Raw genomic sequence first — 24,503 nt, forward strand, 5'->3', positions numbered from 1 at the left:
GGCTTTAAATGAAACCTCTTCATTCAGCCATGATACTTGCTGGGTGACTCTGGGCCAGTCACTTCTCTCTCAGCCTAACCTACTTCTCAGGGCTGTTGTGAGGAGAAACCTAAGTATATAGTACACCACTCTGGGCTCCTTGGAGGAAGAGCGGGATATAAAATGTATAAATAAATAAATAAATAAATAAATAAATAAATAAATAAAATTGTGGGTTATTAATCGAAAGACAATTCAGTGATATTAATTACTGTACACAACAAATTCCACGTAATGAAGCCCAAATCAAGAAAGATTAAAAACGTGTCAATACAATCATATAGAAATTCTGCTCCACTTGGCTAGACTGTGAACTGGAATATTTTGAATCTTACAGCCCTGAATTTAAGTCTGCTTACTCCATGTAAGCCCTATTGATTTCAAAGGGATTTACTTCCAAGCAGCTATGTTTAGGATCGCTGCCTTAATTTTAATTCTGCCATCCAGTGGCAGCTGATGGCTCCTGCAACTGGGTGGGCACCAGGCAGGGCAGGTGGCAGGCGGAGCCAGCGTGGGCAGTGTAGGAGCTAAGCCAGCATGAGAGGTGCAGGAATGGAGCCCATTTACTCTTGCCCAGCAGCACCACAACATAATAAAAGCATGCAATTTTAAATCAGTAAAGTTGCTGACTGCTTATTTTATCCCTCCTTCTAGCAACCCTGACATCCAAATGCAAAGCGGGGCAGGGGGTGGTGTTCCTGCCTGGGAAAGGGGACTATTTATACTAGCTACCACAAGTCCAGCTCTCCTCCTTTAACAATATAGAGCGATTCGCCCCCCGCCCAAATCCCAAATTCAATGGACAATTGCATTATCTAATAATCTATATGCAATCCTTCCCATAAAAGTACTACTGTGCCAATGAACATGCATATCGTATCAGAAAGGTTCTGTGTACTGAAAGTGATGGGTAGCATTTTAGGACAAAGGAAGAAGACTACAGAAACTAAACTAAGGGGACTGGAAGGAGAACAGAATGCATTCGCATCTATTTATCTCTCTGCACCAGCTTTTTACCGCTCGACATAAGACTTTAACACACACCAAGTCATACTCACTGTTCCCTCTAAGGTGCAGGCGCGTTGTGCGCATGCTCACAAGCTTTTTTAGGTCTGTCCACTCAGTTAATTGTAGGTCCCACTCTACAATTGAATCACTCTACAAGGTTGAATCAAGAAGGCACCACTCTGAATGCATTTGCACACACACTGCCTGATACTACTGCTTAGAACAAAACGCATTCTGCACACACACAGATGAACAAGATCAGAGGGAGCAGTGGTCACTCTTTCTTACACAAAGCACAAACAAGCAGAGTTGAAGTCAGAATGGCCAAGACACAATATGAAGTACGGTTGACACATTACTCAAGGGGTAAATGAAAGGGCGCATTAAAAACAATTCAAGAGGGCTAAGCGTGAGCTAGGGAACAGCAGACCAGTCAGTCTCACTTGAGTAACAGCACCAGAAAATATGCTTTATCACAGCATCAGGCTGTCTTTGTGTGTACACATGATCATGAGCAGGGTACCCAACAAAGTCCCCTGCAGCAGGGTAGCCAACAGGGTACCCAACCAAGCAGGGCTGGACTGGGGGCACTGAGAGGGCAGTGGAATGTATGTGGGGAGGGTGGCGGGTTTTGAGCAGAATGGGTAATTAAGGGTTGGAGTCAGGGTGCAGGGGTGGGGTGGGGTGCACCGGGTGGGGTGGTGCGGGTAGGGCACACCAGGAATATGCCCTGTTGCCCTGTAGGGCAGTATGAGCTTGCTTCCCATGACCAATCAGAAGAAGAGGAGGTGGGGCTCTCCGGAAAGGGAGAGGGGGCAAGGGAAGCCGGGCAGCTGGTGCGGGGAGAGCCCAGCAAGTGCAGCAGGGCACACAAGTCAACTTAGATTGGTGGGAAATCTGTGTATTTCATTTCATACGACAGTATTGACATGAACACACAAGTTTCACATCCACCCAAAGCAGCCCTCACATAACATTTGAACAAGTCTACTGTAACCTGTACAGCAGTCTCAAGGGGGCAATTTGCCGTCCTCTTGGAACTTGGCTCTTGGATGGCACTGCAATGGACATCATACTGCCAGGCCACTGAAAAAAGCGGATCGGGGTTAGCCTGGCATTAGAGAGAGATGGGCTGCTGCTTACCCTTTGCAGAGGACCAAAAAACCCCACCTCCTCAGTATTCTGTATTCAAGGATATATTAGCAATTCATTCTATTAAGGGCCTTGGGACAAAGCTGGATGGCTCTTTCTCACATCATCACAATATCAAAACATTCAAGTGCGCATTGAAGACATTTTTATTCCACAAGACCTTTAGTGTAATGTTCTCATCAGCTGGATGAAGCTTGCTACCACAAGGCCAGCTCTCCTCTCCACAGGCCTGTAGCCAGCTTCAAAGTCTTGGTGGGGAGGATCACAAAAGTCAGCAGGGTGAGTGGGTGCAGGTGATATAGCCTCTTAAAAGCAATTTGCTGCCTGGGGTACTTGTATTGAAGTAGCGCAAAAGTCAACAGAAATGGCAATTTTTCCGAATCACTGTCTAATAATTGCAATACAATTTCACATTTCACAATAAAATTTCACTCTCCCCTCCACATACACACTGTTGTGACTCCATTGCAACCTGTCTTGAACTGGACAACATTCCAGTAGCTCTACTTGTTATTCCTAAAACAGGGTGGTGCTCACATCTAAAATAGTACTATCCCTGTAAGACAGGTTCCAAATGAAGCAAACTTTGGAGGAAGGAGTATTTCTCTGTAATTTTCATAGTGTTGTTTCATGGGAGATCATCAGTCTACACAAGGCAGGTCAAACATTCACCTATACTTGTACTACGGTTGTGTTTCTCCATATTTCAATAAACTTAAAGTATTTTTAAAAATACTAACGTTCAGAGGCAGTATTGTTTTGGGTAGTTATCATTTTTAACTTGGAAGCAGTTTCCACTGAGGTCAGCAGAACCTATTTTCAATTAGATCTGGGGTACAAGTGGCATTACAGATTCAATACAATACAAGTCATATTGAGATACTGGCCCAGAGTCACCCAATGATTTCATGGCTGAATGGGGATTTGAACTCAGGTCTTCCTGGTCTTAGTCCAACACTCTAACCACTACACAATGCTGACTCTCTCATTAGAATGTCAGGAGATGAGCAGGACACAAATGGAGCAGAAGGCTGCAAGGTGCAAACCATGCCAAGCATCATTTCATTAACAGACGAGCCCCTTAGAGTTTGCTGCCTTGCTCTCTTCTAAGTCACACTTCTCCCGTTTTAGTGTCTGTCTTATAAGCCATGTCTGGGTAAAGGATATCACACACCACAGTGCATACAAAACCAGAATATGCCCACACAATCTTGCCACCAACCACCAAATCAAAGGAACTGGGATAGAGAAGCTTCAGACTGACTCTCCTCTCTGGTGCCTTTCCACAGATCAGCCTCATCTGTTGGTGCTCTGGATGTCAGGATGAGCCAACTCCTCTTCTTTGCGAGACAGATCCTTCCATGTGGCCAGCGGTAGAAATAGAGATGGGCATGTTTCTTTCATGTCAATCTGACACCATATCCAAAGCAGCTAAGAATTTACAATGATACAGTTCGGTACAAAGTTGAGGATTCCCAAAGATGGAGTGTGGGCACTGGGCAGCCAGAAGACACATTGGGGGTGGGGGGGTGGGCAGCTCTCTCCTGTTCCTCCTGCCTCTGCTGCTATCTGGAGGGGCATGCAGTGAGTCCCAGTGGAAACAGCCCCTCTCCAGCAAGTGTGCTGCCAGGCAGTCCAGACTCTGTGTAACAAGAGACTAATCAGAGGTCTTCTTCTGTACCTGGAATCTGACAAGGGGTCCCAGAAGATTCTGAAGCAGAGCCAAGCCCTGCCAGCAGCAGGGTACTTACTTCCATATTGGGCAGTCTGGCCACGTGAGCCAGAGCATAGCTGTAGGCTTCAAGGCCCAGAGCCTCCTCAGCGCTGATGTACTTGTGGAGCTCCTGTGGGTTAAAGCAGCAGCTCACAGTCATTGCACTGGTCTAACTAATCCCTTGCCCTGCTCCCGAGAGCTAAGCCCGGAAGGAATTTGCCCTATTACAGGAAGATCCCTTGGTTGCTGTCCCAAATAAGTCTAAGGATGATCTAATCCCATATAACCATCCCCCCAAATTAAGTTTAAAAGATCTTAAATATTTCTGAAGGTTGCTTATTGGAATGATGGTTTTCTCTGTCTTCTCAGCCAGTTTGCTTCTAATAGGGAAGCGACCTAGACATATCTTCAATAGACAAAGAGAATGGGGTCTGCTGCTTCTTTCTGTCAGGCCACGTTCGAATGTCAGAGAGGATGAAAACAGAAGCCCCATTCACACCTTATGTTCCACACTCAGACCATGAGTGGACAGTGCACAGGTGCAGATCTGGACGCAGGGACAGCAATTCATACCTGATGTTGAATACAGGCACTGCTTGACACTTCCTCTCTGCACCAGGCCTGTGAGGGGCCCATGCCCAGGTTCACTTGTAAAACAAATGCAACTACAGTCATGCACACAAAATCATGTATGAGTGTTCAGAAACCTGCATACATGTACTACCTAATGTCCGAATAGGTCTTTCATTGCACTTACCTTCAAGATGCCAATTATGTTCAGGATAGAGGGGGCCTCCTTCAGCAGCCCTCTGATCATCTTCATAATGGTCCACCTGAGAATACAAAATTGAAAAAGCACTCGTACTGACAGCAGCATCGTGTTTTATTCTCCAGAGAAAAAAGTGCAATAAGAATTTACCTGGGTCCCTGGGTACTGCTGCTTTCACATTGAATGGCAGAGCCAGCTTCATTTTGCTGGTGGGAGAAATATTAGATTGTGTAGTGTGGTGATCCCGTCAGTGGAAGCTCCTTGACAGAAGAGGAACATGGCAACCCAGCAAGCATAGAAAATGACAGGTCTGTGATGGTTTTGCCTCTTTCTCCCCAAAACGACCAATCCCGGTCTAGGGAGGCCCTAATTCGCAAAAGGCTGTAGTACTTAACAAGATTTTTTTCATACAACAAAAACCTTATAATTAATGGCTATCTTTTTAAAAATGGGAGATCCAGTTACAGATCTTGTCTAGTTTGCCACTGCCCTTTCCTGACACAACCCCCTCCTATTTAATCCCTGATGACTATGAGTCTACCTCAGCTCCGTAACGGTGTCCATGGCTTTTCTTAAGAAGGAGCCAGGGTCTGGATGCAAAGTTACTTGCTCCATTATCTCCTGGGTAAAGAGCAGAAGAGATTGATCAGTACCCATGGACTTCATTGGGATAGCTCCAACAACAACAACAACATTTTCACACTATCTTTCAATAGAAAGTTCAAAAGTTGCTAACATAGAGAAATATTAAATAAAACAACAAACAAACAATCAAGATGATGCCCCAAACACACAGTCTTGGCCAGAGGCGTATCTAGAGAAAATAGCGCCTAGGGCAAGCACTGAAATTGCCCCCCCTGTCCAAACATCTGACATCCATCTTTCAGATAACTTTACCATCATATCAGCTCAAATATACAAGTCAAGCTCATTAATCTTTTAATATTTCAAAAACTATTTAGCAGTGGATGTAGCCAGACCAAAAAATGCTGGAAAACTACAAATTTCACTATACTGGGGCTCATGAAATACCCAAATACTATGTGGAGGTGTACTTGGAAAACTAAACAGAAGTGCCTGTCTAATTCTCTACTGTGCATTGTAGCATCACTATTGCATAACTTTTAAAAATAAATGGAGAATTTGACTTTTTTCAGATACTAGGGCCTTGCAGAGGCCATTTGAGCATGCGTAGTGGCCATTTTGTTTTCAGTGGCCATTTTTAAAAGAAAATTTTCATTTTAAAAAATGACGCCCCCCCTTCAAGTGGCGCCCGGGGCACGTGCCCTGCCTGCCCCATCCTAAATACGCCCCTGGTCTTGGCAGTCAGGTTTGGACTGAGCCTGCGCTTGGCCATTCTCTTCCATTCTCTGCTGCATCTCACTCACCAAAATGGCTTCAACAATCTTCAGCTTGCTGAACTGCAATGTATCCTCCTGGCCACTGGACTCTGCAGCTTTCACTTGCTCTGCAACAGATTAAGCACGGATGTCCACCAGAGGATGATCTGAAAATTAGAAGCATTGAGCTGTTAGTGATGGAAGGACTTCTCTCTGGCTTCCTAGAAATGGACCAGACACCCTTACTTCATGGGTTGCTCTCAAGCCCTTTCTGGGGACCCAACCCCCTCCATGGATTATTCTGCTGCTTCTCAGGGAGATTGCATAACTGGGAAAAGGATCAGAGCAGGGGGTGGGTGCTCCCAGATCCCCTATGGGGCAAATGCCTCTCACAGAAATGACCTGGGCTCTGTGGAGGACTGCCCTTTACTCCATGATACCCTACCTTATCTCTTTCTCTTATCTTCTCTGCTGCAAGGCTCAAGTCTGGTTGGGAAGAAGACATTCAGGCCCATCAGTTTTAAATGAAGGTCCACAAATCTGCCAGTTTGCTAAGCAATAGCTATCCCACCCTCCTCAAACAGTCACCCCCAGTCCCAACCATTCTGCAGGAGCCTGGGGCACCTCCTCACCGTTGCTGATTCTCACAAAAGAAGGAGATGCTGGCGAAGCCAGAGTTGGAGGAGGAGCAGGAGGGGGTCCAATCTGATTCCTCCTCTTCCACAACCTCCGTCTGGGGGGCTTGGAGTCATATGAGGGGGAGGCTTTCCATAGTTCCCTGCAGCAACTGCAGACCCTTCGCAGCCTAGAAGAGAGCAGGGAGAAGGTGAGAAAGAGACCTTTAAGCAGACAATTGGAGGAGAGGGGGCCAATGGGACAGGGAAGGATTGCAGAACAGCCAGGGCAGCAAGACAAGTAGTCTAATATGTTTCCAGCTATTGCATTGTCTTCTTTCCGGCTGAGGAATTAAGTAGAGACAGCTGCCAAAACGCATTGGTGCAGAGACATTGTGTGCAGTTCTGCTCAACCCAACGCACCAAGCTTATGTTAGAGCTTGGAAAGGTATAGAAAAGGACCATGAAAGAGCTCAGGGGTGCAGCTCCTTCCCGGAAGGGGAAAGGTGGAGGCAACTGGGACCTTTTCATTTAGAAAGAAGAAAAGAATGGGGGGGGCATGACAGAGGAGCACCATCGTGCATCATGTTTGGGATGGGTTTTGGGAGTATGCCGCCACAAGATGAAGTGAAGTCCAGTGCCTTAGCCAGGAGTCACTTTTCACTTGCAACTAACACTGGTGTGCCGGCTGCATTGGCGCTGCTAGGGACACGATGCTGCCAGACTAGGAAGTGGCAATGACACTGCTGCTGGGTGTGGACGGCATACTAGAAGTTGGCACTGCATTGTCAAATCGATTCTGTTTAACCACAGAGAGCTGGTCTACCCATTAGACCCAATTGGTAGAGCAGGTCTTCCCAGAAAAACAGTGCTATGTCAAGGACCATTTTTCTGGGGAGAGCTGGTCTACCAATTGGGTTAATGGTTAGACTAGTCCTCCCAGAACACCAACTGGTAGACCAGCTCTCCCCACATTGAATTTTATCTTACAGTCTTCACACTTGATGAGACATGATGGGACCCATAGATTGATGGGACCCATGTTGGAAATGTGACTGCATAAGCATCAGTTCTCAGCACTCATAGATTAGGAACAGAGGCAGAGAGTGTAGGACTGTTCCCTTGTTCGCTTGCTCTGTCCATCTCTGAGTTTCATCTGATGGGCTGACACTCCTGGTACCCTTCCTCCCTCCCTCCCTCCCTCCCTCCCCATGAGCTAGTTAGTACAGGGTGCAGGCTTTCTATCTAAGTTTGTAACTTCTTTGAAACAAACCCTTGCTGTTTTAGACTTTAAAAAACACTCATCTCCAGACCTCCTCTCTGAGCTCTGTTCTCATCCAACTGCTAAATGAGGGGTGGATTCAAATTCTCCCCTAGAATTGGGACATCTGTGGAGCACATCACAATAGGCGTCTTCACGGCTGTTGCCCTTCCTAATTGGGTGGGCAGGGGACTCTAGTCAGACCTGGCCCAGGAACAGAGGGAGGCAGGCAAAGCTGTGATGAAATCCAACTTACATTGCAAAGAAGTCTTTCCTCATCTTCTCCCCCATTTCCTTCCCTATCTAACTCTTCCTCCCCTGACTAACTATCCCTCCTGTTACTAAAAGCTGACTGTCCCTCCCTCCCCCCAGACCCCTCCCAAAACCACCCCAAACAAACAAACAACAAACAACAATATAACACTAACACTAACTGTAACACTGAATAGATAAATAAATTGATAAATAAATGGATGGATGAATAAATAGATGGATAAATAGATGGATGGATGGATAAATAAATAAATAAATTTGACAAACAGAAACGGACTCTCTAATACTCTCTTTCCTCTCTATCTCTCCAGCTCCTCTCCACCTCGCCTAACTCACCCACAAAGAGCAGCTGAGCCCCGGAAGTGTCATAAAAGAGGATGTGTCACGAGCCTCAGCAATGGCCATTGGTCCTCTTGCCTCTAGAGGTTGCTTCAGGACTTGGGGGCATCTCCTGCCAACTGGGCAAGAGGACCCCAAGTGGAGGGCAAAGTGGGGTTTCTCTTCATTGAGCAGGGGAGGGGAGCACTTGGCTCTTTCTACCCCCTGCACAGTAACCCTCCAGTGATGGTTGCTGGTGTCTATTTTATGTTTCTTTTTAGATTGTTCTCTCACTTTGGGGACTGGGAATCCATCTTTCTTTCTTTCTTATTACTCTTTCTTTCTTCTTATTATTACTTTTCGTTTAGAAAGAAGACAAGAATGGGGGGCATGACAGAGGTGCACCATCGTGCATCATGTTTTGGATGGGTTTTTGGAGTATGCTGCCACAAGATGAAGTGAAGGACAGTAACTTAGACAGGAGTCGCTTTTCACTTCCAACTAACACTGGTGTGCTGATTTCCTTGGTGCTGCCAGGGACACCATGCTGCTGGACTAGGAAGTGGTGATTATACTGCTGCTGAGTATGGACTGCACACTAGAAGTAGGCACTCCAGCACCCTCCTCCTGGTTCAGAGCCAGCCTCCTCTCCTCTGCCTGCCTAACCTCTTGAACCCAGAGGGCCCTCCACCTGGGTGTTGCCCTTCACAGTTGGGTCACATTGGCAGGCCAAACCATGCTCTGCTGATTGACCAAACTTGTTGCTGAGCTGCGCCACCGCTCCAGTCCTCAACTGACCTGCCAGGGGGGCATGTGCAGAAATGACCTGGGCTATGTGGAGGAAGGCCCTCTACTCAATGATACCCAACCTTAGCTCTTTCCTTTTTTTGCCATGCGGTGCTCAAGGCTGGAAGGGAAGAAGAAATTCAGGCCGACACATTTTAAGTTCAGGCCCACAAATCTGCCAGTTTGCTAAGCACTAGGTGTCCCATCCTCCCAAAACAGTTACCCCCAGTCCCAACCATTCCCCAGGAGCCAAGGGCACCTCCTCACCAATTGTGACTCCCGAAGATGTCTGGAAACCCCCTTCTGGAGTTGGAGGAGAAGCCAGAGTTGGAGGAGGAGCCGAAGTTGGTTCAATACAGTTCCTCCTCTTTGAGAACCTCCGTCTGGGGTGCTTGCTCGTGATGGAGTCACATGAGGGGGAGGTCTGAAACAGCTTCCTGCAGCATTGGCAGTTCCTTCGCAGCCTAGAAGAGAGTAGGGAAAAGGTGAGAAAGAGATCCTTAGGCAGACATTTGGAGGAGAGGGGGCCAATGGGACAGGGAAGGATTCCAGAACAGTCGAGGTAGCAATACAGGTAATCCAATAGTTTTCCATGTATTGCACCATCTTCTTTCTGGCGGAGGAATTAAGTAGAGACAGCTGCCAAAACGCATTGGTGCAGAGACATTGTGTGCAGTTCTGCTCAACCCAACTCACGGAGCTTATGTTAGAGCTTGGGAAGGTATAGAAAAGGACCATGAAATAGCTCAGGGGTTCAGCTCCTTCCTGGAAGGGAAGAGGTGGAGGCAACTGGGACCTTTTCATTTAGAAAGAAGAAAAGAATGGGGGGCATGACAGAGGTGCACCCTCTCTTCACATTGTGCATCATGTTTGGGATGGGTTTTTGGAGTATGCTGCCACAAGATGAAGTGAAGGACAATGCCTTAGACAGGAGTCACTTTTCACTTCCAACTAACACTGGTGTGCTGGTTTCCTTGGTGCTGCCAGGGACACCATGCTGCTGGACCAGGAAGTGGAGATGACACTGCTGCTGGGTGTGGACTGCACACTAGAAACAGACACTCCAGAACCCTCCTCCTGGTTCAGACCCAGCCTCCTCTCCTCTGCCTGCCTAACCTCTTGAACCCGGAGGGCCCTCCACCTGAGTGTTGCCCTTCACAGTTGGGTCACATTGGCAGGCCAAACCATGCTCTGCCGATTGACCAAACTTGTTGCTGAGCTGCGCCACCACTCTAGTCCTCAACTGACCTGCCAGGGGGGCATGTGCTTCCCCAGTGGTCAGGGAAGGCTGGAGCGCACTCATCATCTTCTCCAGGAGAAGAGCAGCTGCCTCGGCACACAAGCTGCTCGTTGCAAGAAGGAATGACTTGAGTGTCAAGACAAGCTTGGAAATGAGCTGCCTATCTGCATTGGACTGTTGGCCCGCTCCCAAGCCCCAGTTCCTTGCCAGGGTGTGGATGTGTCCACCTCTTGCTTCTGTATGCACTAGAGCCAGAGAAAGGTGGAGTTCTACCGCGTCTCAACATACTCCAGATGTTGCTGAACTACAACGCCCATCATTACTTAGCCACAATAAATTGCAGCTGGGGGTGATGCGATCTGTAGTTCAGCAACATCTGAAGTACCACTGGTTGGGAACCTCTGGTCTAGAAGAGGGAAAACAAGTATTTACAGAAGGCAGAGGGCCTGCAAAGTTGCACTGGGAACTGGAAGAAATTGAGAAACCATTAAACCAAGAGTTGAAAACGCTTATATGGTCCCATACTCAAAGCCAGTTTAATGTCAGTCAAGTATGCTACTGAGAAAGACTCTGAAATGTTCAAGGGAAAGAATTGTTTTGTTATAACTGGAAAGGAATTGCTTATGAATGGACTCCATAAGAACAGCCCTGCTGGATCAGGCCCAAGACCTATCTATTCCAGCATCTTGTTCCACACATTGGCCCACCAGATGCTTCCAAAAAGCCCACAGGCAAGAAGAGGTGAGGGCATGCCCCGTAATTTTGCTGTTGCTCCCCTGAGAGTGATATTTGGAGGCATCCTGCCTTTGAGGCTGGAGGTGGCCTACAGCCACCAGACTAGTAGTCATTGATGGTCATGTCCTCCATGAATTTCTCTAAGCCCCTTTTAAAGCCATCCTAGCTGGTGGCCATCACTACATCCAGTGGCAGAGAATTCCATAGGTTAATTATGTGCTACGTGCAGAAAAATATGTCCTTTCATTTTCCTGGCCCTCAGTTCCACAGGATGGCCCCTAGTCTGAGAGAGGGATAAAATTTCCACTCTTTCTACTCCATGCATAATTTGATAAACCTCTACCATATCATCCCATAGTTGCCTCTTTTCCAGACTAAAAAGCCCCAGATATTGTAGTCATGCCTCATAGAGAAGATGCTCCAGGCCCCTGATCATCTTGGTTGCCCTTTTCTGCACCTTTTCCAGTTCTACAATGGCCTTCTTAAGATACAGTGATCAGAACTGTATGCACCACAGATTTGTATAAGGGCATTATAAAATTAGCATTTTTATTTTCAGTCCCCTTCCTAATGATCCCTAGCATGGAATTTGCCTTTTTCACAGCTGCCGCACACTAAGTCGACACTTTCAATGAGCTGTCCACAAAAACCCCAGATCTCAATCCTGCTCAGACACCGACTGCTCAGACCCCATAAGCATATATGTGAAGCTGGGTTTTTTTGCCCCAATATGCATCACTTTACACTTGCTTACACTGAACCACATTGGCCATTTTATCACCCACTCCCCCAGTCTGGAGAGAGCCTTTTTGAGCTCCTCACAATCTCTTTGGGTGAATAGCCTATTTGAAGTAGACTATGGGAAAGAAAAAGCCAAAGCTGCAAGACTGTGCTCACACAGAGAGAGTTATTGAAGCTGTGGCACAGAAGATGAGGTCATCCAGACTACATAAGACCCAAGACCCAAGCTATATCTTAGCTGAAGAAAGAGGCTTTAGTCAGAGGCCTAAATACAGACACCTGCAGTGTACAATCCAAATGCATATGCGGTGTGAAAGCAAAGGGAATCGGATTTACTATTTCCAAATGCAAGGAAAAAGAGAGAAATCATGCCCTTGAAACAACTCACTCTGATATCTGTGAACACATGCAAATTAACACCTGCAAAGTGTTAATGTTGCAAAGGTGAACAACAAACTTAGGAGAAAACCTCAAATTCTGCACTCAGACAAAGGAAGAACACAGCAAGGGACATGGTGAGATACCTGAAGGAAGAGGTTATTGAGCACCCAATGACAGTGTGACCCCTTTTGTGAGCACATGACATGTTATGGTGAATAGGCACAGAGCCTAATGAAGGTTTTTATATATTTTTATAAATCACTGACTTTTCAAAAATAGATATACAAATATATATACAAATATATAGTTCTACAACATACAAAACATATAAAAGAGCCCTCATACATCAATCCCACAAATTAATCACAATTACCTAGAGGATTAAATACAGAAATGGACTCAAGATTTATTGCAAGAATGAAATCAAATATTTTGTTTGTCAGATGATATTTCCAATCAGTTTGCTATTTACCATGAACATTTATATTCTTCTAGTAGTTTTTCTGAATCAACTTAGCAGTTAAAAACATGTAAAAATTCTTGTAGGGATGAGTTACCATCAGATTTTTGTAAGAAATTTCAGAAAGTGTGCAGGACAGCCAACTGGAGCTGTTGGGACAGAGACAGCTTCATTTTGCTGGAGCTGGGGGAAATATAAGATTTGGTAGTGTGTGCAGGGCTGGTGATTCAGCAAAGGGAAGCTCATCTAGAGAAGAGGAAAGGGCAACTAGGCAAGCATAAAAACGGTAGGTCTGTGATGGTTTCTCCTCTTTTTCAAAAATGACAAATCCAGGTCTGGGGAATTCCTGATACAGATAAGGCTATAGGACTTAACAAGATTTGACAAAAACCCTTAGAATTAATTGCCATATTTTTTTAAAAGGGGAGATCCAGTTACAGATCTTGTCTAGTTTGCCACTGCCCTTTCCTGACATAACCCTCTCTTATTTAATCCCTTATGACTATGAGTACACCTGAGCTCCTTGACGGTGTCCATGGCTTTTCTCAAGAGGGAGCCAGGGTCCAGATGCAACGTAACATCCTCCATTATCTCCTGGAAGAGGTCAAAGAGCAGAAGAGAGTTGGTCAGTACCCATGGACTTCATTGGGATAGTGACAACAACAAAAACCACCACAACAAATATTTACATACTGTTTTTCAACAAAGGTTTCCAAGTAGTTTACATAGAGAAATAAGCAATAAAATAAAATAAAATAAAGATGGCAGTCAGGTTTGAACTGGGTCTGTGCTTGGTCATTCTCTTCCATTCTCTGCTGCATTTCTCACACCAAAATGGTCTCAACAGCCTCCTCTTTGTTGTACTCCAGAGTATGTTGGCCACTGGACTCAGCATCTTTCACGCTTTCCACGATGGCATTCAAAAAGGTTGTCCACCAGAGGATGAACTGAAAATTAAAAGCATTGAGCTGTTAATGACAGAAGGACTTCTCCGTGGCTTCCTGGAAATGGACCAACCCTTACTTGATGGGTTGCTCTCCTTTCTTGGGACCCCACCTCCTTCATGGAACATTCTGCCGCTTCTCAGGGAGTCTGCAGAACTGAGGAAGGGATCAGAGCAGAGGGTGGGTGCTCCCAGATCTTGTATGGGGCAAATACAAAAAACCTATTTATAAAAACCTATTTATTTGGCCTGGCCTTCCAAGGCTTGTAAAGTGCTGTTGTTTTAAAATGTATTTTAATTGATTTTAAATAGTTTTAATCATTTTTGAATTGTTTTTATATTGTTTTTAGCATTCTTTTGTGAGTTTTATGTCTTTTAAAAATTGTTGTACACCGCCCAGAGCCTCTGGATAGGGCAGTTTATAAATGGGGGGGGGGGAATGCTTCTCACAGAAATGACCTGGGCTCTGTAGAGGAAGGCCCTCTACTCAATGATTCTCTTAGCTCTTTTTCTTTTCTGCTCTGTAGTGCTCAAATCTGGAAGGGAAGAAGAAACGGCGGGGTGAGGTGGGGTGTACCATTTGTTGGAATTAAGGCTGGCTACCATTTATTGGCTACCGAATAAGACAAGGATCCATTGGTGAGACCGCCAGCCTGCTGCCAAATGGAAAAACCTAGCTGGCGTGTGAGGCAGAACTTTTGGAAGGAAGGAATGCTCTGCCACCAATGTCTTGGTCTGTTGAGTCTCACCAGCTAACTGTGCCTGTTGGTGGGGGCTGGCTGGCCCATAAGCCCATATTTACTTGGACCATTAAGGGGTGGGGTGGGGTGAGGTGGGGTGAGGTGGGGTGAGGTGAGGTGGGGTAGGAGAAAGGCTAGTTTCCTTGCATCCAAGATGTGTCTTGCTTGGACATGCTGCAAGCAGGACCTGTGTTGCTTTTTAACCTTAGCCAAAGGACTTCTAGGTGTGAACATAATAATAATATGAATAAGGAGATAGGAACATCTCCCAAAGGGAACCTACTTCTCACCAAAGGCCTTTTAATTCAGGCCCAAAGGTCTGCCAGATTCCTAAGCACTAGCTGTCCCACCCACCTTCCCAAAAAAGTCACCCCCCCAAAAAGAGTCACCCCCAGTCCCAACTGTTCCCCAGGAGCCTGAGGTACCTCCTCACCGATTGTGACTCCTGAAGAAGCCTGAGAGCCCCCTTCTGCAGTTGGAGATGGTTCAATCCGGTTCTTCCTCTTCCAGAAGCTCCATCTGGGGGGGGTTGCCCTTAATGGAGTCACTGGTGGGGGTGATCTTTCACAGCCACCTGCAAAAGCTGCCAATTCCTCACAGCCTAGAAGAGAGCAGGAAGAAGGTGAGAAAGAGACTCAAGCAGACATTTGGAAGAGAGGGGACCAATGGGACCAGGATTGGAATCCAGTAGGTTTCAAGGTATTGCGCCATCTTCCTTCTCACTGAGGAAGTAGGTAGAGACAGCTGAGCCAAAACCTTGGTGAAGAAACCTTTGGAATATTGTGTGCAGTTCTAGTCAGCCCAACTCAACAAGATTATGTTAGAGCTGGAAAAGGTGTAGAAAAGGACCATAAAACCGCTCAGGGGTGGAGCTCCTTCCCAGAACGGAAAGGCAGAAGCAATTGGGATTTTTCACCGAGTAAGAAGAAAAGCATGGGAGGCATGACAGGGTGATGAACCTGTGCAGAGTTTGGGACTGGATATTCCCAACTTGGGAATCATCCAGTGAAATAGATTGGGGGAGATTCAGAACAAGACAATAAAATAAAAAGGACCCTCTTTTGACATCATGTGCAATGTTTGGGGTGGGTTTTCGGAATTTGCTGCCACAAGATGAAGAAAAGGCCAGTACCTTAGACAGGACGGAGTAGCTGTTCACTTTGAACAAACACTAAAAACTTAGACATTTTAAGGGAGAATAAAGGGGTCATAGCCATGCTAGCAAAATGTCCATGTTGAGAGGAAGTCTGACATGGGAAACATGCAAAGAGGGATAGCTCTTGCCTTCCTATCCCACTTGTGCCTTCCCCAGAGATATTGGTGCTTTATGAAGCAGAACTCTGCGCTAGATGGACCTGGTCTGATCCTGCAACCCCCTCCCCCTCCCTCCAGTTTCCCACAGGCACATTATCTGTTGTGTGCTTCTGGTGTTCTTTTCATCACCCAACTTCTTGGAAATTCTGAGGATGGCTGGCATTCTTTATATTTGCCATTTAGGAGATTCTCGCTACTATTGCTTGCTCATGAGCATGCAAAATGAGTACAGATTTCAAGTGCTAAATGCCTAATATAGAAGTGGGATTCTAGAATGAAAGCCATGTGACCAACCAAAAGGAATTCTGGTTTTCAGCTGTCCTGCTGGCAACCCTTTGTCTACAGGATGGAGAGGATCAAATGATCCTTCCCTCTTCAGCCAAAAAGCAGGAATGTTTCTGTGGCCCAGTTACCTTAGAGGTTCCTTGATGTTCCAGACAGTAGGAATCGAGAAAACCCTTCCATCACTCTCATGATTCTGCTGAAGATGCCAGTGAGGGGAAATGCCAGCTCCTGAAAAACGACAAGCTTAAGCAAGGGACATGGAAACCACATGAGGGGGGTGCTTGGGGGCAGCTTTTGAAGCCAGCTTCAGCTGGAGGGCTTATTGCCCCACAAACCCCCAGGTAGTTCTTCAGTGCTGCTGCTTCACACAGCCTAGAACCTGACCACAAAATCAAGTGGCAATTACCCGAGCATGCGACCTCTGAGGGTCCCCTGCTCTCTGAGAAGCAGCTGCATTGTATGAATACCGGAGATGAAATTGTGTTAGATGGGGAGAGCAAAGCGATGGGTGAATGCACCCGGCTGGACTCCGGATCTCACAGCTCAGGCAAGGGAAGACAACTGAAGGATATCTTTCAACACTAGACACAGGCGGGCCTTCGGGTGTGCTTTGCCCTGCCATCCCAGACTTTACCTTGGTTGGCAACAGCCACCCATCTTTAAGAACAGTTAAGCAAGCCAACTTAATGCTCTGGAAGATGCTGGTGTGCATTGTAATCTCTTCAGGATCACTAGTCCTCATTGCTTTAGATGTCACTTACTGTACATACATACCTAGCTGAGCAATTAATTGGCCAGCAAGGCTGCAGGGAACAGGGCAGGAAAAAGTAGGGATGTGCACGAATTGGTTTTTGCAATTCAATTTGAGGTTGAATTGAATCAGGCCTAACTCTGAAGCCCCAACTCTGCTTGCACAAAGCCTTTCCAGGGAAAGCTGAGGTTGTTGGGAATCACTTGCCCCACCTCTGCACAAACAGCAGGTTTGCAAACTGTGTGCACTCTGCTTGTTTTGCCCATAAGGAACAACAGGGAACTTGAATCAGCCCATTGTTCCCCATGGGTAGATGCTAGGGACACCAAAGGGAGTTGGGTGGTATGGGTGATTGACAGGCATAGGTGATTGAGGGCTCTGCGAAATCCAACCTCTGGCCCTATTTCAAGATGTATTGTCCTCTTGGGACTCAGGTCACTATCTGCAAGGACAACAGAAGCAAATCTCTCTTCTATGGAACTGAAAGTCACATCACTCCAGTCACGACCTCGATGGTAGGCCAAGCTACCTAGCCCCTTCACCCCTTCCCCAGGACCTCCTGGTCTATTTCAGCCGCCACAAAGTTGTCTAATTGTTTCAGAATCATCTGTATGCTAGTGAACATCACCACATCCTATTTGCATGGACTTCATAATTTCAACCCCTCTCCTCCATCTTTTCCATATTCCTTCTCCCTCTTGTTCTCTCCACTGCACTGGCCAAGTTCCATGCTTCTTGACTTTCACTGCCCCCTTCCCTTTCCTGTCTCCTAGTAGAACACTTTCTTTACACTATGTATGGGTGAGTTTACAATTGGCAGTGTAATCCTGTCTTGTGGGATTTCCCCCCCTCTAATTCTCCATAGAAGTGAACAGAATGATAACAACAATTAAATGATACTGTATATGTGCACTTTGAAGTGTATCTTTCTTAACACAAACAACAGAATTGGCAAAATAAAGAAAGAGTTATGGAGACTTGCTCAGACTCATGTGTCCCAAATGGAGGTTTTTGGTTGCAGTTGCTGGCTTCTTTGTTTGAGAGTTCTTTCTTTCTTGGCTGTGGCTGTGAGATACAGTCTGCTGTTGTTTCTGCTCCCTCTTCTTGAATTCTAAAAACAATAAATATAGGCTTAGCACACAACCAGCACACAGGAGCTTTCCAGGCATAGACCTTCTTGTACAGGCCTCTGGATCCTCTGAGGATTGTGCCTGGTGTTGTTGTTTTTTTGGTGGTTTTTTACCATATATGGTAGTCCCTATTCAACTCGCCTCCCCCTACTGGATAAGCCTATATTACCTAATGTTTTCACCCTTAACCCCCCCCCCTTAAAACCATCTAATCTAGTGGACATCACCATCCCTTGTAGTAATGAATTCTGTTTCACTCTTAGGAGATGAGTAGGGCCTCAAAAAGACTCAAAATATTTGCATTTAGGACCAAGACAATAGAGCATTTGTACTGGCCCACTTTGATGTATTGCCCTCGGCGGTTCTATATGGTAGACATGGTCAGGTCGCCAGTTCTGAATGCTACTGTCCATGTGCTGCAAAGGCCATAGAGGATGTGGGTCATGTTTTATTATACTGCAATTTTTATAGGGACTAGTGAGAGTTGTTCATTTTACCACTGATTAAGGATATATCAGGCAGAGAAGATGAAGCATATTTCTTTTGTCAAATCTTCAAGCCAATATTACTTACCATGTGGCTAAGTTTGATTTAATAGCAATGAATGTATGACATCACCTGATAACCAATGTAGTGGAATAATTCACTGTGTCATTGAATACATGTAAAACTATACTGATGCTATTATAATTGGTGTGACATTATGTTGTTTCCTTCATGTTTCTGTACTGGTCAAAGACTGTAATAAAGTTTATCTATCTATGTTTCAGGCTCTCTCCCCTCCATCTGCTTTGTTGGGCTTTGCAGCTCCTCTCAGCTAAGCAGAGATGCCCTTTTCCCTAAAAGGGACAACTTCTTCCAAGATTGCTTTACCTCTATTCAGAGCGTTGCCTAGTCAACCACATACTGGCTGGGATCTTGGTGTCCCCCATCATGTTCCTCTGCCCTCAGCTTTAGAATGTAGTCCTTGATATGAGAATGTGAAACACACCAATTTTTGCATTATACGGAAAACAAAATCCCTCAATACAACAGTTAAAAGATGGTTTATAGGAATTTTTGGGGCAAAATGAAGAAAGCATTGGGATTGGCAGTGTTCTGTTGGGGGAAAGACAGGAACCGCAGGGAAAAGGACTGGGTGATGGCTCCCCTTGGCCGTGAGTTCCTGGCCCCTGCTCATTGGGGGAAACACAGGCAAGCTGGCAGGGGAAAGACGGGGGCTGGATAATAGCTGCTTTTTGGTCATGGTGGTGATTGTCTTATTGGCCCCTGCTCAGGCAATGGGGAAAACAGTGAATGTGTCTGCAGTCACAGCAGGGATCAGCTGGACCTGCCTGGGGGCTGGAGCTTCACAGGCCAGATCTGTTCCTCAGACTGGGAGTTTGACATCCCTATTCTAGGTGGTTATTTCTTAGAGACAGGTTAGTAGAGCTGAATGACTTCTTCCCATTCATCAGTTGGCCAGATCCCACTGGACTGTACATTGGCTGGCGAGGTCTTCCAATCTCATCAATTCACAGGTATCTTCCAACCTTTTCCATAGCTTCAATGTTCTGGAGGGTTTCACCTGGTACACATACCCTGAGTTCTCTGAACTTGGTCCAACAGAGTGTGAATTTGAAAAACAGGGACCTGAGTAACAGAAAGTACAGGAGGGTTAACAGAATGCAGGCTTTAAAAAAAAAAAAAGCCTTGCCACTCTCTGGAGAACAACTTCTTGCTATGTGGAATAACTGCATACAGACAGCACTCTGTGTACATTAAAGAAACCTGCACTAACAGCCTACATTCGGCAACAAACAAGGTTCATTTCTGTGATGGAATAAATTATAACTACTTCCCATTGTTCCTCTCACTTGGAATCATCAACACACTTTGAAGTACCTTTTTAAAATCCGAACAGCTCAACATTGGCTTTTTGTTTAAAAGATAGGCAGAAAGCTGAGCTTCTTGAAGCCGAAGTCTGTAACCTGATTCTGAAGACATCTTTGAACTCCAGAATTGCTGTACATCACCCCAATATTCTTAAAATTTGGCCAGAATTGAAGAGAGTTAATATGTTTAGATTGTGAGCCCTTTGGGGACAGTAAGCCATTTTATGCATTCTTTTCCTATATAAACCACTTTGGAAACTTTTGTGGGAAACCAGTATATAAGTAGTAGTAGTGAACAGGAATCACATGCTGCCCCAGGAATGTTGACAGCAGTAGAATGCCATCCATTCTCAGGCAGTCAAAGCTCCACATGATTGACTCTTCCAACAGAATTAACACTTCCTTGTGAATAGCATTTGTATGTCTGAGGGCAAGTTTGATTCCAGCATTTGAAAAATTACAGGGAGTGTGGTATTATAGACAGTGAGGCGGGTCTCACAATCAATGAGACTCACCTCGAGAGGGTTAGCGGGGAGAGTGGGCTTAGCCCGCTCTCCCCGCAGATGAGATGGGAGGCAGCCCTGGTTGGCCGCAGCCCTGGATTAACCATGAGACAAAACAAGCACGTGCTTAGGGCATCAAGGGAAGGGGGGCACCACAGAGTTTTCCACTTGTTATCATGCCCTTAACTCTTTCACTGAACATAAGAACATAAGAATAGCTTTGCTGGATCAGGCCCAAGGTCCATCTAGTCCAGCATCCTGTTTCACACAGTGGCCCACCAGATGCTGCTGGGTGCCTACAGGCAGGAGTTGAGGGCATGCCCTTCCTCCTGCTGTTACTCCCCTGCAATTGGTACCAAGAGGCATCCTGCCTTTGAGACTGGTGGCGGCCTATAGCCCTCTGACTAGTAGCCATTGATGGACCTCTCCTCCATGAAGTTATCCAAACCCCTTTTAAAGACATCCAGGTTGTTGACTGTCACCACATCTTGTGGCAGAGAATTCCACAAGTTGATTATGTGTTGTGTGAAAAAGTACTTCCGTTTGTTGGTCCTAGATTTCCTGGCAATCAATTTCATGGGATGAACCCTGGTTCTAGTGTTCTGTGAGGGGGAGAAGAATTTCTCTCCATCCACTTTGTCCACTCTATGCATGATTTTATAGACCTCTTTCATGTCTCCCCGCAGTCGTCTTTTTTCTAAATAACCCCAGGTGTTGTGGCCTTGCCTCATAAGAAAGGTGCTCTAGGTAGGCCCTGATTGATTATGTGTTGTGTAAAAAAGTACTTCCGTTTGTTGGTCCACAATGTGTTGTGTGAAAAAGTACTTCCGTTTGTTGGTCCTAGATTTCCTGGCAATCAATTTCATGGGACGAACCCTGGTTCTAGTGTTCTGTGAGGGCGAGAAGAATTTCTCTCCATCCACTTTGTCCACTCTATGCATGATTTTATAGACCTCTTTCATGTCTCCCCACAGTCGTTTTTTTTCTAAATAACCCCAGGTGTTGTAGCCTTGCCTCATAAGAAACATGCTCTAGGCCCCTGATCATCTTGGTTGGCCTTTTTCACAGCTGCCGCAGATTGAGTCGACACTTTCAACAAGCAGTCCACCACAACCCCAAGATCCCTCTCCTGGTCAGTCACCAACAGCTCAGATCCCATCAGGGTATACTTGAAGTTGGGTTTTTTGTCCCAATGTGCATCACTTTACACTTGCCAACATTGAACCACATTTGCCATTTTGTTGCCCACTCACCCAGTTTTGAGAGATTCTTTTGGAGCTCCTCACAATCCATTTTCAATTTCACAACCCAAAAGAGTTTGATATCATCTGCAAATTTGGCCACCTCACTGCTTACCCCTACTTCTAGATCATTTATTTATTTATTTATTTATTTATTTATTTATTTATTTATTGTTGCATTTATATACTGCCTTTCGTTAAAAGACAACCCCAAGGCGGTTTACAACAGTTAAAACATACAATAAAAAGACAATAAAAATATTAAGCTAAAAAAATATAAAAACAAACCAAATTTAATATCTATAAAATACAAGCATAAAAAACAATACAACAGGTGAAAACACACAGAAGCAGCAGGAAAAACGATTATGTAAAAGCCTGGGTAAAAAGCCAAATTTTAACAAGCTTTCTAAAAGCCGTGATGGAGTCCGAGGAGCGAATGGCTTCCCTGACTGGGAAAGCTTTCCAAAGTCTGGGGGCAGCAACAGAGAAGGCTCTGTCCCGAGTGCACAACAGCCAGGCCTCTCTCATTGTTGGCACCCGGAGCAGGGCCCCCTCTTCTGGACAGTGGACTTGTCTCTTTATGTTTTCTGCTGCTGCTCTCAGGCAATTACAGGGTGGGGAGAGGTTCGCTGGATGTGGGGAAGTGGGAAGGCAATGGAGTTGGGAAAGGGGGGCAGCTGAAGCAACTTAAGTGGACGCTTCTGTTTGCTGCTGCTCAAAAGGCGGGGGTGTTATTGTGGGCCATCTTATTTATATTGCTTTTGTTGAAAAGCAATATATTAATATGTGTCATATTCGTATTGTGGGGAGTTGGGAGGAGTTGTGGGGTGGGAGACAAGCAGCAAGACCAGTGGACTGGTTTTTTCTATTGTGTTCAGGCAAGCAAGAGGATTGCTGGATGTGGGGAGGCAGAGAGTTAGCCAAAGCAAAATAAGTGGACTGTTCTGTTTGCTGCTGCTCAAAAGAGGCTTTGCGGAGGGTGGGGGGTTGTTGTTGTGGGGAGGTGGGAGGAAATTCAAAGCTGTGTTTTGCTGCAGAAACAACTATTTTCCCACACATAGCTTTGTAGGATTGTGGCCGAAATCTTTAGTAATTCATATTGTATGAAAAACAAAGAGGATTGTGGTGTGTAAAGGGTACACTATCAATTTATTAAGGCGTGATGGAGATACGCACCTCTACAGGCCACTAAGCGCTCCTCCCTCCTCCCCCCCCTTCTTACTCTCTCTCATATACACATGCACACACCTGAACCTCTTCTCAAAAAACACCACAAGAAAAGAGTCCACATCCCATACAAAAATGAAGCCTGGCAGTGCAGGTTATATGAAATTCTGTTGCACAAGTAGCCCTTGCCTGAATACAATTGGCCATTGTATCCACAGAACAGATATTCGGCTCTGGCCTGTGGGCTTCTCAGGGGCATCTGGTGGGCTACTGTGTGAAACAGGATGCTGGACTAGATGGGCCTCCTTGGGCCTGACCCAGCAGGGTGGTTCTTATATTTTGATGTAGCAATACAATCCTCATTGCAGTGGTGTACCGGGGAAATAGAACCATGGTGGAAATTTGTAGTTTGAAAGACAAATGGCCAGATGGATTCTTACACAGACCGAACATTTGTGAAAAGGAGAGCAATGAAACATTCATATTATTAAGAATGAAACTTAGCATCAATGTTCATGACATGTGATTAGACATGTCTTTTCTTAGATGTCTAAATTTATATCCCGCTCTTCCTCCAAGGGGCAGTGTATATGCTTACCTTATTTATCCTCACAACAAGCCTGTGAGGCGGGTTAGGCTGAGAGAAAAGTCACGGACTTTTCAGTCTTGTCAGGGACAAGTCAGTGCTGGTCAGTGAGTTAAGAGTTGTTGTTGTTCTTCGTGACTTAAGATCTAGTTTGGAGCTAGAGATGATTATGAATAGCAGCAGGGAAGTGAGAGAGCCATGCCTGGATTCCTGTCCCTGTTTTAATTTTAATGTTTGGTTAATAGGTGCAATAAAAAGGCTGAAATTGTTTGTTTGTTTGTTTGTTTGTTTGTTTGTTTTCGCAGTCACACAGGTATTATTGACTGGTTTGTTTTATCCAGACATCAAATCCTTCCCAAGGACCTGGGGTTTCTGAATTTTATTGTCAATGTTGTTGCTGTTTTTATAGATATCATCACAGAATATAGGCTGTTCCCAGTAAAGTTGCTTTTTGTAATTGGCTGATGGTGATTTCTGTGGCCCCTATGGTGTTGAGGTGCTCTTCAAGGTTTTTTGGAACGGCACCCAGGGCGCCAATTACCACTGGGATTACTTTGGTCTTTTTCTGCCACAGACTTTCAATTTCAATTTGTAGATCTTTGTATTTGGTGATTTTTTTCTATTTCTTTTTGTTCTATTCTGCTATCCCCTGGTATTGCTATGTCGATTATTTTGACGTTTTTCTTTCTTCTTGACTACAGTTATATCTGGTGTGGCAGATGTTTGTCTTTGTAGTCGGAAGTCCCATAATATTTTTACATCTTCATCTTCTACCACTTTTTCAATGTTATGGTCCGACCAATTTTTGGCTACAGGTCGCTTGTATTTTTTGCAGATGTTCCAGTGTATCATCCCTGCTACCTTGTCATGCCTTTGTTTGTAGTCAGTCTGTGTGATCTTTTTACAAGAGCTGATTAGGTGGTCCACTGTTTCATCTGCTTCTTTACAATGACAGCACTTGCTGTTTGTTGTTGGTTTTTCTACTTTTGCTCTTATTGCATTTGTTCTTAGTGCCTGTTCTTGTGCAGCCAGTATTAAACCCTCTGTTTCTTTTCTCAAGTTGCCATTCTTAAGCCATTGCCAGATCTTGGTGATTTCTGATTTTCCACTTATATTGTGCAAATATTAACCATGC

At 45.3% G+C, this 24,503-nt stretch overlaps 1 long non-coding RNA gene across 3 annotated transcripts; it reads right to left on the minus strand.

Moving 5' to 3' along the window:
* Positions 1–2,086: 2,086 nt before the first annotated feature.
* On the minus strand, positions 2,087–18,037 carry LOC128345387 (uncharacterized). 3 transcript variants are annotated; one of them, XR_008316424.1, is made up of 11 exons: positions 16,242–18,037; positions 14,948–15,115; positions 13,346–13,778; positions 9,542–9,738; positions 6,655–6,827; positions 6,468–6,508; positions 6,071–6,189; positions 4,671–4,746; positions 4,487–4,560; positions 3,951–4,043; positions 2,087–3,841 (listed from the first exon to the last, which is right to left on the minus strand). It is a non-coding gene; the product is annotated as an uncharacterized LOC128345387 (long non-coding RNA). The 3 variants fall into 3 exon arrangements; XR_008316425.1 differs by lacking the exon at positions 4,487–4,560 and having other exon boundaries at positions 2,087–4,043; XR_008316422.1 differs by having other exon boundaries at positions 2,087–4,746.
* Positions 18,038–24,503: the final 6,466 nt, after the last annotated feature.

The sequence above is a fragment of the Hemicordylus capensis genome, chromosome 2 (assembly GCF_027244095.1).
Source record: "Hemicordylus capensis ecotype Gifberg chromosome 2, rHemCap1.1.pri, whole genome shotgun sequence".
Taxonomy (NCBI): Eukaryota; Metazoa; Chordata; class Lepidosauria; order Squamata; family Cordylidae; genus Hemicordylus; species Hemicordylus capensis.